General features: G+C 44.7%; 1 long non-coding RNA gene across 4 annotated transcripts in view; it reads left to right on the top strand.

Moving 5' to 3' along the window:
• The first annotated feature begins 1,940 nt into the window (after nt 1-1,940).
• The window catches only part of LOC123349264, a 279,415-nt gene continuing 264,991 nt past the window's right edge, over nt 1,941-16,364 (top strand). For all 4 annotated transcript variants that reach the window (XR_006573446.1, XR_006573445.1, XR_006573444.1 and 1 more), the window contains exon 1: nt 1,941-2,125. This is a non-coding gene — a long non-coding RNA (uncharacterized LOC123349264). The remainder of the gene's footprint in view (nt 2,126-16,364) is intronic.

Genomic DNA, 16,364 nt, shown 5'->3' with positions numbered 1-16,364 from the left:
TCCTGACCCCTATCTATACCTCTGCCCCCGACCACCACCCTGAACTCCCCTGCCCTCTATCCTACCCCACTCCCCCTTACAGTGCTGCCTGGAGCACCGGTGGCTGGTGGCGCTACAGCCGCGCTGCCCGGCTGGAGCTGGGCCACGCAGCCACTGCCACCATGCAGCACAGAGACCAGGTCAGGCCGGGCTCTGCAGCCGCACTGCCCCAGGAGCTCACAGCCTTACTGCCCAGAGCATTGTGCCGGCAGCGGCGTGAGCTGAGGCTGCGGGGGAGGGGGGACAGCAGGGGAGGGGCCGGGGGCAAGCCTCCTGGGCCAGGAGCTTGGGGGCTCGGCAGGACAGTCCCGTGGGCTGGATGTGGCCTGTGGGCCATAGTTGCCCACCTCTGGGCTAGATTGTACATTTAGGCACAGCCTTGAGCAAGGGCTTGTGCATAAATTGCAGCAGCTCTGGAGTAGCTCTACAAAAGAATGGCCATACTGGGTCAGACCAATGATCCATCTAGCCCAGTATCCTGTCTTCCGACAGTGCCCAGTACTTCAGAGGAAATGAACAGAACAGGGCAAATTTTGAGTGATCCTTTGCATGTCATCCAGTCCCAGCTTCTGGCAATTGGAGGTTTAGGGACACTCAGAACATGAGGTTGTGTCCCTGAACAACTTGGCTAAATAGTCATTGGTGGACCTATCCTCCATGAACTTATCTAATTCTTATTTGAACCCAGTTATGCTTTTGGCTTTCACAACATCCCTGGCGATGATTTCCTCAGGTTGTCTGTGTGCTTTGTGAAGAAGTACTTCCTTTTTTTTGTTTTAAACGTGCTGCCTATTAATTTCATCAGATGACCCCTGGTTCTTGTGTTATGTGAAAGAGTAAATAACACTTATTCACTTTCTCCCCACCATGCATGATTTTACAGACCTCTATCATATCCCCTGTTAGTCATCTCTTTTCCAAGCTGAACAGCCCCAGACTTTTTAATCTCTCTTCTTACGGAAGCTTTTCCATCCCCCTAATCTATTTTGTTCCCTTCTCTGTACCTTTTTCCAATTTTAATGTATCTTTTTTGAGATGGGAGAACCCAGAACTGTGTGCAGTATTCAAGTGTGGGCATACCATGGATTTATGTAGTGGCATTATGATATTTTTTGTTTTATTATCTGTCCCTTTCCAAATGGATCCTAACATTCTGTTTGCTTTTTTGACTGCTGCTGCACACTGAGCAGATGTTTTCAGAGAACTATCCACAGTGACTCCACAATTTTTTTCTTGAGTGGTAACAGCTGATTTTGTATATATAGTTGGGATTATCTTTTCCAATGTGTATTACTTTGCATTCATCAACACTGAATTTCATCTGCCATTTTGTTGCCCGGTCATGCAGTTTGAGATCCCCTTGTAACTCTTTGCAGTCAACTTTGGACTTCACTATCTTGAGTAATTTTGTTTCCTCTGCACATTTTGCTACCTCACTGTTCACCCCCTTTTCCAGATCATTTATGAATATGTTGAACAGCACTGATCCCAGTTCAGATCCTTGAAGGACCTTTCTATTTCTCTCTCTCCATTGTGAGAACTAGCCATATAATCCTACCCTTTGTTTCTTACTTTTTATACAGTTACTGATCTATGAGAGGACCTTCCCTCTTATCCCATGACCACTTAGTTCGCTTATGAGCATTTGGTGGGTGATCATCAAAGGCTTTTTGAATGTCCAAATACATTAGATTGACTGGATCACCCTTCTCCTCATGCTTGTTGACTCCCTCAAAGAACTCCAATAGAGTAGTGAGTCATGATTTCTCTTTACAAAAGCCATGTTGACTCTTCCCCAACATATCATGTTCATCTATGTGTCTATGTGACGGAGTGTACTCCAGGCCCTTTGAGGCCCCCTGCTGGAGGTCTTGTGGTCCTACCATACCCTGCCCCAGAGAAGGAGCAGTGAAGGTGGGTCCTCCAGGCTTGCCTAGAGAGGCTGTAGGGAAGCAGCCAATCAGAGCGCAGCAGGTTCAGGTAAATGGACCTGCAGGACCTGAGCAGATCAGTTTATGGCAGAGACCAGAGGAGCAAGGAGAAAGGGTTTCTTGCTGGTTGCTGGAGCTCAAGGGAGAACCAGAAGGTGGGTTCTGATGATTTCATGCCATGAGGGAGAACTTCATCCCTGAGGTAAAGGTGATGAGGAAGGGGCTATGTGGGATGTGGCCCAGGGACTAGCAGCAGTAACAGAGTGAAAGAAAGCAGCACATGGCTGCTATTTGTAGGGGCCCTGAATCGGAACCTGGAGTAATGGGCAGGCTCTGGTTCCTCCAGTGACCACAGGGGAAATGGCCTAAGCCGCAAGAAGGGGGTAAGACTCAGTACTAAAAGCCTGAGAAAGGGGCTAGAATTTAAACAGGTCAGTGAGAACCGCTGAGGACAAGGTCTCCAGGGACGAAGCCCTGGGGGCACTGCTCTGTCGCAGGGCAGACATGGACTTAAAGCTAGCCCAGAAGGGGCTGCGAACTGAGCCCAGAGACAGGGCTGCAGACATTATCAAGGACACAGGGACAGGCCCTGTTGGAGCTTTTACCTCAAAAGGAGTTTGTTCATTCATGCTTTTGACTGTGTGACTTAGCCAGAGGGCTGAGCCACTGAAGACCTACCTGTTGAGGTTAACAGCTGACAGGGGGCACTGGGACCAGAGAGAGAGTGTCAGAGAGAGTGCAGGTTCACACCCATCCACGAGAGATGAGTGTGATAATTCTGTCCATTACTATAGTCTCAACCACTTTCTGGGTACTGAAGTTAGGCTTACCAGTCTGTAATTGCTAGGATTGCCTGTGGAGCCTTTTGTAAAAATTGGTGGTACATCAGCCACCCTCCAGTCAGCTGGTATAGAGGCGTATTTAAGTGATAGGTTACATATCACAGTTAGTAGTTCTGCAATTTCATATTTTAGTTCCTTCAGAATTCTTGGGTGAATACCTGGTGACTCATTACAGTTTAATTTATCAATTTGTTCCAAAATCTCCTCTCAGTCTGGGACAGTTCCTCAGATTTGTCACCTAAAAAGAATGGATCACATGTGGGGATCTCCCCCACATCCTCTGCAGTGAAGACTGATGTAAACAATTGATTTAGCTTCTCCGCAATGGGCTTGTCTTCCTTAAGCACTCCTGTAGCACCTTGATCGTCTAGTGGCCCCATGGACTGTTTGGCAGACTTCTTGCAAATTCTTTCTTGGCCTGCCTGCCTGCCTTATACTTTCTCACTTGACTTGCCAGAGTTTATGCTTCCTTGTATTTTTCTCACTGGTATTTGCCTTCCAATTCTTAGGCCTGGTCTACACTAGGACTTTAATTCGAATTTAGCAGCGTTAATTTGAATTAACCGTGCACCCGTCCACACCAGGAAGCCATTTAGTTTGACCTAGAGGGCTCTTTAGTTCGAATTCGGTACTCCACCCCGACGAGGGGAGTAGCGCTAAATTCGACATGGCTATGTCGAATTAGGCTAGGTGTGGATGCAAATCGAACTTAGTAGCTCCGGGAGCTATCCCGCACTGCACCACTCTGTTGACGCTCTGGACAGCAGTCCGAGCTCGGATGCTCTGACCAGCCACACAGGAAAAGTCCCGGGAAAATTTGAATTCCTTTTCCTGTCTGGACAGTTAGAATCTCATTTCGTGGTTGGACATCGGGGCGAGCTCAGCAGCACCGGCAGCGATGCAGAGCTCTCCAGCAGAGGAGTTCATGTAATCTCTGAATAGAAAGAGGGACCCAGCATAGACTGACCGGGAACTCTTGGATCTGATCGGAGTGAGGGGCGAGGAGTCTCTGCTTTCGGAGCTGCGCTCCAAATAACGGAATGCAAAGACCTACGAGAAGGTCTCCAAAGCCATGAGAGACAGAGGATACAGCCGGGATGCAACGCAGCGCCGCGTGAAAATCAAGGACCCCAGACAAGGCTACCAAAAAAACAAAGCGGCAAACGGACGCTACGGAGCCTGCCACCACTGCCCCACCAGTGACCATGGACTCTGATGATGGGACAGTGTCGACGGCCAGTTCCTCGGCGATGTTCACGGACGGGGAAGATGAAGAAGAGTTTCTGGAGGATGAGGCAGGCGACAGCGCTTACAACGCTGGTTTCCCCGACAGCCAGGATCTCTTCATCACCGTCACGGAGATCCCCTACCAACCCTCCCCAGCCATTAACCCGGATCCTGAATCAGGGGAAGGAGCAGTCGGTAAGTGCTTTAACCATGTAAACTTTTATTCTTAATATAACAGGAATCTGAAGTATGTGAAAAGGAGGTCTCTCTATATATGGGGATAGAACAGAAATCCTCCTGGGAGATCTCCACGAACCTCTCCTGGAGGGAATCGAAAAGCCTCCGCAGGAGGTTCCTGGGGAGAGCTGCCTTATTGGGTGCTCCGTGGTAGCACACTTTTCCGCGCCAGGCTTTCATGAGGTACTCAGGGAGCATTGCCTCCCCGAGCACGGCTGCGTAGGACCCTGGTTTGTGCTGGCTTTCACACAGCATGCGCTCTCTATCTCCTTCAGTGACCGTCCTCAGGGTGATCTCGCTCGGAGACTCCTGCATGTAATTAGGGGAATTACTGTAATGTTACGCCTGGTCCAAAGTATTTTTAAAAAATCTCCGGACAGACGGCATAGCAGAGACTCAGCACGCTGCTGCGTGATGAGCGTAACGGAAAGCCAAAGATTCAAATGGACGCTCATGGAGGGAGGGGGGACTGAGGACGCAAGGTAGCCCACAGTTCCTGCTGTCTCCGAAAAGGATTTGCATTCTTGGCTGAGCTCCAAATGCTTCTAGGGTCAAAAACAGTGTCCGCGGTGGGTCAGGGCATAGCTCGGCAATTTACGCAGCCCCCCAACCACCCCCAGAAGTGAAAGGGAAAACAATCCTCTGTTGACTCTTTTACATGTCACCCTATCTTTACTGAATGCTGCAGATAGACGCGATGGTGCAGCACTCAACACCAACATCCTTGCTCCCCCCACGCTATGGATGGCTGATGGTGCAATATGGCTGGTATCCGTCCTCATCATCAGCCTATTGGCACATGGGGCAGTGCAAAAGGACTGGTAACCATGCAGACTACCATCCGTTAGGTCGATCAAGGGCGCCTGGCCCTAATTTTTCCTGGTAGATGGTACAATATGGCTGATAACCATCGTCATCATCGCCACAGGGGGCTGAGCTTCATCAGCCCCCAACCCTTCATGTGTAAAGAAAAGGTTCAATTGCCCCTGGACTAGCAGCAGGATGCTGGGCTCCTCTCCTCCACACTCCTTAATGTCCTATCTGGACTATCATAGCAGCTGGAGGCTGCCTTCCACTCATTTCTCACTAACAAGTCACTGTGTCTTATTCCTGCATTCTTTATTACTTCATCACACAAGTGGGGGGACAATGCTATGGTAGCCCAGGAAGGCTGGGGAAGAATGGAATGAACAGGTGGGGTTGTTGCAGGAGCACCCCCTGTGAATAGCATACAGCTCATAATCTATGCAGGATCTGACACAGAGCAGCTGTGCTCTCTGGTTCTCTGATACAGTGGTTCTCTAGTACACTTGCCCATATTCTAGGCAGGACTGATTCTATTTTTAGATATCAAAAAGGAGGGATTGACTCAGGGAGTCATTCCCAATTTTGGCTTTTGCGCCCCTGGCTAAGAGCAGCCAGGGGCACTTATGACAGCAGCAAATGGTGCAGTGCAAAAGGACTGCTAACCATGCCCATCTTATTACCAATTTATGGTGTGGTAGATGGTACAATATGGCTGGTAACCATCTCTGCTGTCATGCAAAAGCAAAAGCATGCTGCTGTGTAGCGCTGCTGAACCGCCTCTGTCAGCGGCATCTAGTACACATACGGTGACAGGCACAAAAGGCAAAACAGGCTCCATGGTTTCCACGCTGTGGCGTCTGCCAGGGCAATCCAGGGAAAACGGGCTTGAAATGATTGTCTGCTGTAGCTTTCCCGGAGGAAGGGATGACTGACGACACCCAGAACCACCCGCGAAAATGGTTTTTGCCCCATCAGGCACTGGGATCTCAACCCAGAATTCACAGAGACAGATTAGACTGTGTTCATTCTTCGCAAAAATTTATCTTGGCAAGGAATTCACTCCCTTTTTCCCATCACACAGCTTGGACTGTCTCCAGACCCGCCACAGCATCCCCCTCACAGAGGCTGGCAAAGATTAGGCGGCGAAATAAAAAGACACGGGACGAGATGTTCGCTGAACTTATGGGGTGCTCCCGAGACGACGCGGACCAGCAGAGCCAGTGGAGGGAGACCCTCTCTCTGTACCAGCGCTCACTCAGCGAACGGGAGGAGAGGTGGCGTGAGGAAGACAAGCAGGTGACTCAAACGCTGCTTGGACTAATGAGAGAGCAAACGGACATGCTCCTGCGCCTTGTGCATGTTCTGCAGGACCTCCGGCAGGAGGACAGAGCCCCCCTGCAGTGTATCTGCAACCGCCCTCCCCCGCCACAAAGTCCCATACCCCCCTCACCCAAAATAGCCAGAAGGAGGGGCGCCAGAGGCCGTGTAAACTGTCACTGCACCCCAGCAGAGTGCTCAAGTACCCAAAAGCTCTCATACCCTACATTTTGAAAAGTCCTTTCCTTCCCGCCTCACCCAAGCCCCCATCCCAGTTTCATCCCCTAACTGTCTAGTTGATAATAAAAAATACTTTTCTGTTAATTACTGTTTCCGTCATGTTCTTTTAGAGGAGACTGTGTTTGAAGGGGGGAAAGGGGGTTGGTAATTTGACAGGACAATCACCTTTACCAGGGTACAGACATGGGGGCAGGATCAGCAGCAGGTCACACACACACTGCAGTCAGTACGCACCCTGGTCGGTATGGGAGGTGGTTTGCAGGTTCTGTGTGGGTGGGGGGGTACGTGACTTTGTAGCGGGGGAGGGGGGTTACAGATCTCATGCAACGGTCCCTGTCCTGGACCACAGAGCCACGCAGCAGAGGAATCTGTATCCGTCCTCCCCCGCCAAAAGGCCACATAGCCCCCGCACACAGAGTTCCAAAAAGGAGGGATGGCAGGCTCCGTTGAAACATCCAGTCCGGCACTGCAGACCGCTCTGGGAGCAGGAGCCTGTCATTCCTCGAGTTTACAGGCGGTCTTTACATCACTGCACACCCTACCCAGCACAGTCCGTGTCCCAGTTTCAACCCTGTAACGCAAAGTCATCAATAAAGAAACCTTTGTAAAGTTACAGTGGAACATGTATTTTATTTTTAAACGTGTGTTGGAAGTTGGGGAAGCGGGGTGGGCGGGGTATGTAACTGCAGATGCTAGTCAACAGTCACTTGGTAAAGAAACAGGGGCAGCTTCAGCTTCTCTATAAAGAAACTGAACAGTCACAGGTCACGCTGCTCGCTGCTCGCTGGTACTTGAAGAGTTCCTTGTCGCTGTGCAAGGCGCCTGCACAGAGCTTCACGAGCCAGGGCATTAGCGGGTAGGCTGGGTCCCCGACGATCACTATAGGCATCTGCACATCCCCAAGACTTATTTTGTGGTCCGGGAAGAAACTACCTTCCTGCAGGCGTCTAAACAGACCAGAGTTCCTGAAAACACGCACGTCATGAACTTTGCCTGGCCACCCGACGTTGATGTTGGTAAAACGTCCCCCATGGTCCACCAGTGCTCGCAGCACCATTGAAAAGTAGCCCTATTTCTCAGCAGCTGACTGTGGAAGAGGTGAACGATAAGGTGCGAGGAGTTGACAACGGCCATAACTGCAGCGGGATCCGTGCTCAAAGTGCTGTGGCGCCCGCGCTGTCACTGAGCAGAAAAGTGCACGAACAGATTGCCCGCAGGCGCTTTCAGGGAGGGAGGGAGGGAGGGCGTGATTGACGGTTCAATGATGACAGTTACCCAAAACCACCCTCGACACATTTTTCCCCCCAGCATGCATTGGGGGGGAAATCCCAGGATTCCAATGGGCAGCGGGGAGTGTGGGAACTGTGGGATAGCTTCCCACAGTGCACCGCTTCCAAAGTCGACACTGGCCCCGTTACTGTGGACTCACACAGTCGAACTAGTGTATTTAGTGTGGATACACAACTTCGACTTCATAAGGTCGATTCCACAAATTCGAATTAAGTTGATTCGAAATAGTCTTGTAGTGTAGACGTACCCTTAATGGATGCCTTTTTGCCTCAGACTGCCTCTTTTACTCTGCTGGTTAGCCATGGTGGCTCTTTTTTGGGTCTCCTTGCTGTTTTTTAAATATATATTTAGTTTGCTCCTCTATTATGGTGTTTTAAAATAATTTTCATGAATTTTCAGGCATTTCAGGCTAGTAACAGTTCCTTTCAATTTCTGTTTAACTAGCTTCCTTTTTGCATAGTTTCCCTTTTTGAAGTGAAATGCTACTGTGGTGGGTTTCTTTGGCATTTATTTCCCATACAAGGATGTTAAATTTAATTACATTATGGTCACCATTACTGAGCGGTTCAGCTATATTAACCTCCTGGACCATCTCCTGTGCTCCATTTAGGACTAAATCAAGAATTGCCTCTCTCCTTCTGGGTTCCAGAGCAAGCTGCTCCAAGAAGCAATTATTTATGATGTCTCAAAATTTTATCTTTGCATCCCTTCCTAAGGTGACACATACCCAGTAAATATGAGAATAGCTGAAATCCCTCATTATTATTGTATTTTCTGCCTTTGTAGTCTCGTTAATCTCCATGAGCATTTCACAACTACTGTTGGGATCCTGGTCAGGTGGTCGGTAGTATATTCCTACTGCTATACTCTTATTGTTCAAGCATGGAAATTCTATCCACAGAGATTCTATGGTACTGTTTGAGTCATTTCAGTTTTTTGCTTTATTTGACTCTATGCTTTCTTTTACATATTGTGCCCCTCCCCAGAGCAGCATGATTTACTCTGTTATTCCTATGTATTTTGTACCCTGGTATTATTGTGTCCCATTGATTATCCTCATTCCACCAAGTTTGCGTGATGCCTGTTATACAAATATCCTCATTTAATGCCAGGCACTCTAGTTCACCTATCTTATTATTTAGACTTTCAGCATTTGTATATAAATACTTGTATATTTTGTCAATATTCAGTTGCTTGTTTTCATGTGTTATATTTAAATGTGACTCTTTTAATCTAAATCTTTGGCTTCTCAAATGAAGGATTAGTGAGAGGGAAGACTGTTGACTTTAAAATAATGCAGTACCTTTGTAAATTGATTATATAAATAAGTTCAAGCAATATTTTCCAACACACTAGAGATTGATCATAAAAATAATGAAGGGGTGGCATCACTGTTCATACCATTGCCCTGTGATGCCTTACTTTAAAAGATTTCATGCGGCAGAGATGTGCAATCTATGTGAGTGAAATATCCAATATTTCTGAATTATCTATCAACATTAAAAAAATATATAGTTTGCCTCCATTTGTGGATAGCAGGGAAGGATCTACTTCATCTGGATAGCGGCAAAGATAAAATAAAGTGGCATTTTTGGAAAGTGATGACAAAAAGATGTGCTATCATTTATGTCCAATTACAGTGTTACAATGACACAAGATAATTTCACAAAACAAAATGCTGTGTAGTAAGTTGCAAGTGTCACACAAAAGGGTGTATATTTTAGAGTTGCAATTATGGTAGGCCATTAACATTTTTGCCTTAAATATTTCCCTTTTCCCAAAGGTGCAATTAATTGCATACTCAGGGCCAATGCAGGTCCTATCTATCTATTTTGAGTCTATTTTGAGGACTCAATTGGTGCTTAGACCCAATGCTTGAGCCTCTGCACAGGGGATGAATTTTCACCCACTGTAAATTCATTTCTAGAAATCTGAGGTTGTTTCGTACCCTTTACCATGATTGTGCCTGGCAAACAGTAGTTTGGGTCTAGCTGCTCAGACAAATGAACAGGTTGGTAACTACTCTTATACTGGTTTATCCACATGACTGAATCTTTTATTAATGTTATCAGATTATCCAGATCCATCGGTATGACGGGGTAGAGAAAGAAAGATAGATGAGGAGTATCCATTTTTATGTTAAGACTTGACTGGTCTAGTTCATGAAGGGGAAAAGGAGGGTGACAAGGTTGTTACTTTCTTCATAGTGACTTTTTCCAGTGATCAATATCTGAACTTTGCTGAAGTCCTTTATGGCTTCAATTTATTCTTTTGCCATGTGAATCAAATGAAGCTGCCAATACTCATTCTTCTCTGTCAGACATTTTACTTATTCTACAGTCTATGGAAATTTCCAAAACTGTTTTCTGTCATTATTTATGAATCAGTATCTTTTTCTTTTACAAATTGGCTAGGAGGTTTATCAGAAGGACACACACACTGCACAGTTTACTATCCCGCTAGTTCTGCCCAATAACAAAATCTGTAACCCTGGAAAAACTGGGATTATAATTTGTAATCCCCGCACCTAGCTCTTCTGTTTGTTCCCAAATATAATGTGTTCAGTTTTTGTGTAGTTTCTAAGGATTGATAATGGATACACACAGTGGCTGGCAAAAAATAGAAATGCCTAGTGTAGGATGTTATATGTTGAAGAGATGGAGCATCTCAGACCTGTTCCAAGGTCCAGAGAAGTCAGTGGAGAATCTCCCATTGACATCAATGGGTTTTAGAACAGGCGTTTTGTCGGGGCCAGTAAGGAGGTCAACATTTTCAAAAGCAATTCTGATTTTGGGTGTCCAACCTGAAACATACTGGGCTCACCATTTGCAGCCCCTGTTGACTTCAGCCAGCGTTGTTGGGTGCTAAGAATGTATGTAAATGAGGCCCAAGGTGGCTCATACTGGGCTAGAGCCACCTAGTAATAACATGGCTCCTGGAGGTGCTGTGCCGCCTGGGAAATGTGGTGCCAGAGGCACAGCATGTATGGACTGTGAGGTGCTCTGATACTACAGTTACTGAGAGCCTGAGATAGAAGTGTACGATTTACCATTAGTCTCAGTTAATATTTTCTTAATAATCTTCAGTTGTTTGATATGATAACTATCCTAATGAATTGCGTGGATTTTAAAAGGGATTTATTGCATGTGAAATATACATACCATTCGATAATTTACACTCTAGCAAGGATTAACTATGCGGTACATGCTCTATCTGTTTAGGTGTAACAGTTGGTGTTAATAATTACACACTAAGCACCTTTTAAAACCTTAATTAAATGGGTATCAAAGATGCAATTCAAAATGTTACCAAGTCTCTTGGGCTATAACTAAATTGTACACTAGAAACACAATATTCATTACACAGTTATGTAACGTTATAAAGTTATTTTTTTTCCTTTTTCACATTGAATACTACTGCTCTTATTTTGCCACTGATCTATTTCAGCCTGGGTTCCAGGGAGAGTCACTATTCAGAGTGTTCCATAGACAATGATTTTTCTTTTGGGGACAGGACACCCAAGTAAAATACAAATCTTTCATTAAAGGTAACTGGCAAAAAGAAAAAAAATTAGGATTGTCCTTTCTTGCTTCTGTGTGATGTATAAAGAAGGCTAGAAAGATGTCCCTAAGTATCTCTGCCCCATCTGTCCATCTTACTGTTTTATTGCAGAATCAACCCATGCCATCATTCTGCCAGTGATGTCAGTCTTGATCCCCCATTTGTCTGTGTTTCCCACAAGAACCGTCACTGCTTTCCCCAAGCCATTCTTTAAGCCAGGTTAGGCAACCTATGGCATGCGTGCCAAAGGCAGCACACGAGCTGATTTTCAGTGGCACACTGCCCAGGTCCTCGTCACCGATCCGGGGGGCTCTGCATTTTAATTTAATTTTAAATGAAGCTTCTTAAACATTTTAAAAACTTTATTTACTTTATATACAACAATAGTTTCATTATATATTATAGACTTATAGAAAGAGACCTTCTAAAAATGTTAAAATGTATGACTGGCACGCGAAACCTTAAATCTAAAGTGAATAAATGAAGACTCGGCATACGTCTGAAAGTTTGCTGACCCCTGCTTTAAGCCTAGGGAAAAGCTCCCAGTCAAAATTTGTGAAGCCCCCACCTTGTCCTCTCAAATCCCTCTTAAAATGCCCCTCTGCTGTAATGCATACAGAAAACTATCATCTAATAATGGCTGGGCAATGTGTGAGTTGCAATCACTGATGTTGATTAGCTACTAATTGTACACACAGCTTGGCTACGATAAAGCATCCTATCACGTTTTGTCACTCTCTCCCCATCCCCATCTGCCTGTTTGTCTTGTACACCTGTTATGTCTTATTTTTTAGACTGTGAGTTCTTTGAGCCAATGACTGTGATTTACTATACGCTTAGCCCAATGAACTCCTAGCTTGGTCGAGGTTTCTAGGTACCAGTATGAGGTCAGTGTTTAATAATAATTAGTAATAGGACTTTTTCTGAGTGTTTTTTACATTAGCAATTCAGGTCTTGTCTATCCTGGAAGACCGTGTAGTGGCTGGAGAACTAATGACACAATGACGGCACAGGAGACAAAAGACTGAAAGCTGAGTAACAGCTCAGAGGGGAAAAGAGAGCAAAACACACTTAAGCAATTAAATAAAAACCCATGTTGCAGGTTACTTTTAATACCCACAAACATTAAATAGTACTGCAGCAAAGGAATACAGGGAGAAATTAGGCATTAATTAATTAAGCATGTCCTTGGAAGATGATGCCATCTCCACCTTAAAGCAACAGTTGATCCAAGACACTGCAGCCTGTTCTTAGGAACACAGACAGCCCAGAGTCCATCATCCCCATGCTCTGCTTTCTGTACTGGTTCCTCATTAAATGCGGGGTCACATTCAAGGTTCAGTCCTTGTTTTCAGAGCTTACCCATAGAACTGGCCCAACATAGCTGAGGAGCCACTTCACTCTGCCTTATCATGGGGTCCCATGACAGTTACATTCTGCTGGAACAATGGAATCGTCAACCTCAAGGGTTGAACTGCCGTATGCAGGAGACAGAGCCCTCTCAGTGACTGGTCTGCAAATCAGAAATTAACTCCCAGAAGAGATATAGGACCCTGAACCTCAGCACTTTTAGGGCAAAAGGCAAACTCCACTTCTTTGACCTTCTCTTCCCATGGTAACTGCTAACAAGTCCGGACTGGAAGTTAGAGAGAAAGATACTTCATAACTTTGGAAGGCATCCAAATACCATTGTGATTGGGCCATTTAAGAGCCTAGATAGATATCTCCCCCCCACCCTTGGGGTACGTCTACACTGCAACTGGGAGGTGTGATTATGCCATGTGCATATGTGTCTGGGCTAGCTTTGATTAAGCTAGCTGGCTAAAAATGGCAGTACAGCCATGGCAACACAGGTGGGGGCAGGGGCTAGCCACCCACGTACAAGCGAATGTGCTTGAGTGACTAGCCTATGCCACTGCCTGAGCTGTCATGGCTCCACTGCTATTTTTAGATGTAGCTTGGGTATGCATCCGTGTGCGGTAATCATACTTCCCAACTGCAGTGTAGACATACCCTGTGTGTGTGTGTATATGTAAACATTTGGAAATATAGAAAATACTCACTACATTGGACCAATGCAGGAGACAATCCTGCAGCCCTCTCTCATGTGAGAAGTCCTGTTGGCTTCAATGGAATTACTCCCGTGAATAAAGGCTGCATGACTGGGCCCTTGCTATTATAATTATTGAAATAAGTAATACAAAACATAGAGCAGCACATTTGACTGAACTGAGTTTCAAGCATAAATATAAGTGATCCTTTTTTAAAAACATGGAGGTTGCCCGTTGCTGTATACTATATACTGATCTGAATATCTCAGATGGAAACATTATTTTTAAAAAAAATCTTAACTAAACCTCTGATTATTGTTTTCAAAAACACCTTTTGTGTTCCTCTCCAGCTAAACTATTGACATGACATCTCAGATCTTCCCTAGGGCTTCTCATTGTCTGCACAAATGCATGCTGGTGAAGGCAGAAACGACCCAGCCGAGTGCTTACCTGCTACCAGATGTAGCAAAACAGCTCATTGGTCTAGCAAATATGTTTCTTGTTTTTAGAATATAGTGGGCTTACAGCCATACTTCTGCCTTTCCACACAGAAAAGGTACAGCTAATTAGAGTGGAAGTGGCAGTTTCCTTTCCATACCAGGCACTTTAATTTTATTTCTTATTAGACTCTTACATTTCTTTTTCAAATGATTCCCCTGTACATTCTCTTAAACTACTGACAAAGAAGTCTTTGTATTCTGTACTGGCATTTTCACTTGAGTGTCTTCTTTTCCTGTCACATGCTGTGGCTTCGTCAGTATGGTTCCATAGTTTCCACTTGTTAGAAATTTTGAGTTCAGGGGAGTCATAGCTGCTTACACCAGATCTGGAAATGCAGTATATCTATTTCTTTTAAATCATATCCCCCTTTGACTCTGTTACCTGCACATCAGAAATTTCCATCTTGAAGTATTCAGGTTATAATCACAGACAGCACTGAGAAGCTTGCACATAGCTCACTTTATTTTGGGTGACATGTTAGGAAATGATCCAGCACTCAGAAAAATGTATCCATGGGGCCAGATTCAGAGAGGCACAACTCATTGACTTGCACCCAATTGAATCAGCCTGCCCTGCCCTACAGAGTTTATCCATGTGAATCGTTTACATTTTTATAGAAAGGTGCCAGATTTTGGAATGTAGAGGCTGGAGTCTTATAATACAGGACAGGTACTGCGCAGCACTGGCAGCAGCAGTGTAAGCTTCCACAACACTGGTTCGTCAATGTGCCTTAAGTTTTTCTGGAGAGGCATTAGCAGAGACCAACTCTGATGGTGAAAGGGAGAGATCTTGTCGAATTTTTAGCTGTATTTCAGATGTGCTGCCAATAAAAATAAATGCCATGTTTATAAAGAGGTTCTATTGTCTCTTAAAGCTGAGTAACCTTGGGAAACTTCAGGTAGCTGACAAGCTTTATATATAATTTTCTATGAAGCCTCAATGACCTCTACATCTGCAAACATTTGAATTTCTACCAGGCTCAATGATTTGTTTATTTTTTGAGGCTCACTCTCACTCATTGAAAAGCAGTAAACTTGCAAGCTCTGAGGAATGAATATGCACGCATGCAAGTTATTTTTGCTCTGATTGTTTAAACGCAGAAAGCACCAGCACAATCTTGCAATGTCAGGTCAGATTTTAAAAACACTATATTCAAGTGAAGTTTCATGTTAATTATATAGCATGGGAATTTAACAATCACTTGCGTAGATATCAGTGTATTACGCTGACAAAAAGCAACATTTCTGTGGGTTCTTTATACTGTGATTTACGTATTGTGTGATGTCCACAGCAGCAGGTCAGTAAAATGAAGACACATGTCCAGAGATTAATTCATTGCAACATAGCTGTTGTGTTGACGCTGTAAAATCTATCATAACTTTCCCTATACCCCTACCTCACATTGTAGACATAGCTGAAGAGTTCTAGTCTGCACTGAAACTGATTCCTTCTGTGATAGTTCTCATTTGCAAAATGGAGATATGTACGTGTTTCAGTTAGGTGCTAACAAGGACAATTAATTTGTAAAGCACTTTATAAATGCTTTAGAAGTCACTTTCTTTTATACCGAACCATGCATGCAATTGGTATTTATCTCTCTAAACTATAACAGCTATAAAAACTGTACCACTAAAAGCCATACCTTTGTAGTATAAAGTGTACTCTACTCCAGGAGAATTACGCTCACTGAAGTCAACAGGAATTTTGTCATAGAATTTAGTGGGAGCAGGGTCGGGATATACAGTATAAAATTTGTTCTGAAATTGTGGAAGGCAGGTACACTCTGTATTCCATCCCAGCTCATGTGAATTATTTGAAACCAAATCATTACTTTTGCTGAGCCACTGGATGGGCAACAAGTACCAACACGTTCAGAGCTTAGACTCACACTGGAAAGTGTGAAATGTGATTTTTTTTTTCAGACACAAAGAGCACCTCAAATGTAGTCATAATGACTTTTATTTGAGATTAAAAGAACAAACAAGGAACAAAAAAGTGTAATCTCAATGAGAGTATTTACTGTGTATGCCTCATTTGTAACAACCTGCACTGAACAGAATACAAAATGGCTCTGCCGTAGAGATTTAAAGGTGCAGCATGCAGAAAATACACACGTAATATTTACATAGCTAAACACACTACATGAGTGAAAACGAGGGCTTACTGCTACTGTTTTTATTGTTGCTGCTTCAGCACCTGGGGAAGGTAAAAGACAAGGACTTTCAACCCAGTTAGGAGATTAAGGAATATTGAATGCATGGTTTTCATCCCTGAGTTACCATAGTATCTGGTTTCCTTGGTTACCAGTGACCAAGGAAGGG

This window comes from Mauremys mutica, chromosome 14 (assembly GCF_020497125.1).
Source record: "Mauremys mutica isolate MM-2020 ecotype Southern chromosome 14, ASM2049712v1, whole genome shotgun sequence".
NCBI lineage: Eukaryota > Metazoa > Chordata > Testudines > Geoemydidae > Mauremys > Mauremys mutica.
Note: the sequence above shows the minus strand (reverse complement) of the source record. Positions and strands in the feature narration are given on the sequence as shown.